The sequence below is a fragment of the Rhagoletis pomonella genome, unplaced genomic scaffold (assembly GCF_013731165.1).
Source record: "Rhagoletis pomonella isolate Grant_MI unplaced genomic scaffold, Rhpom_1.0 Rhpom_scaffold_00001, whole genome shotgun sequence".
NCBI lineage: Eukaryota > Metazoa > Arthropoda > Insecta > Diptera > Tephritidae > Rhagoletis > Rhagoletis pomonella.
This window is the reverse complement of record NW_023458555.1, coordinates 83,409,381-83,410,872: the sequence shown is the minus strand read 5'-3', so window position 1 is coordinate 83,410,872 and position 1,492 is coordinate 83,409,381. Positions and strand designations below refer to the sequence as shown.

Here is a 1,492-nt window from a genome sequence, read left to right as displayed (position 1 = left end):
AAAAAAAAAAGTTCGAAATTTTTGCACACTGTGCATCATACCATGCTGCAAACCGCTACTCGTTGACGCTATTCTTTGTTGCTCTCTCTTGCTACTGATGATGTTGCTGTGTTCTCGCTGATTGTTCCACCGCTGCAGTCTGTACCAAAACGGTTCGCTGTCTTGCGTCGCGCCAAGGCTTAGCGACGCTTTTATGGCGTGGTGTCTATGCCGTTATACAACGGTTGCATGGCGTGGTCATGGGTACAGCTGTGGTTGATGGATGGCGTGGTTTGTGTGCCGTTATACAACGGATGTATGACGCGTTTTGGTTGTGGTACAGTACTTGCACTTTCAATAGTTCCAGTTTTGAAATTTTAGTTTTTACCGCACTTTTTTGTTGTTGTTCTTGATTTCACGTTTCGCAATGTTTCTTTCTGCTACCGGTCCACCAACCATTTTTTGTTTAGTAGTTTTTCAAATTTGGGACCACCGCTTTTTTTGTATTTTTTTTAACCGTTAATTGTTGGTTTTTAAGTCATTGTTCTTTTTATAAAGTTTGTAAAATTTGGTACCACCGCTTTTTTTTATTTTTATTTTTTTTGTAGGTTTTTTTATTTATTTGTAATTATTACCACCACCAATAGTTTGCTTCGTTTTTGCTTGTTTCGTTTAAATTAAATTAAATTCATTTTTCGTTTTTTTTTGTAGTTAGGTAACGTTTAGTTTTGTTTTATTACCGCCACCATAGTATTTTGAGTTCATGTATTTTTATTTTGTTTTATATTTTTTTGGTTTTTTTTAGTTAGGTAACATTTCTAGTTAGTTTTCTTCTTTTTTCACGTTTTTATAGTTTCTTCAATTTTTGTAGGCTTTTGCCTTTATCATGACAAACGCAGACGCCACCATTTTGCAAGCCACTGTTACGGTCGCCATGTGTGGATAAATGGATGTGGATGAGTGGATAATTCCACTTCGTTAGTTGCGGGGGCGTACCTGGTGTGTAACTCACTCTCGCGGAGACCTGGTGCTCCGCCGGCGCTAATGCCGGCCAACGCTCGCTTAGATGGAGCGCTAGCGCTCCCTCGGTGCTGCCGTAATGGGCAGTGCTGCTGCCTATATCCTCGCGGAGCCCTAGTGCTCCGCCGGCGCTAATGCCGGCCAACGCCTGCTTACTGCCGCTAATTTGCACTTGGCTTGCAGCCAAGAAATCGCAGACAAATATATTTTAAAAAGACTATGAAATATGCTCGGTTGAAAGTAACGCGCAATAATGCCATTACATACAACAGAGTTGCATTTCTTACATCGCAAATTCTTAATTGTAATATATTACCTTTAGGCGAATTCATATAAGGAGATTAGTAGTGATTTGTGGGTTGCAAATTGTATGCTTGATCGCATTACCATATAAAGAATTCGAAACGTAGGACGTTCATTACTACAAGAGCGGACTGGTTAGTGAGACAAATCGTGCCTTAGTAGGTTGTGGCGCCATCGAAATTGACAAATA

General features: G+C 40.1%; 1 protein-coding gene across 1 annotated transcript in view; it reads right to left on the bottom strand.

Moving 5' to 3' along the window:
• LOC118733644 (dnaJ homolog subfamily C member 16) overlaps positions 1-1,492 on the bottom strand; it is a gene marked incomplete at its 5' end in the record, with an annotated part of 452,466 nt that overhangs the window by 162,691 nt on the left and 288,283 nt on the right.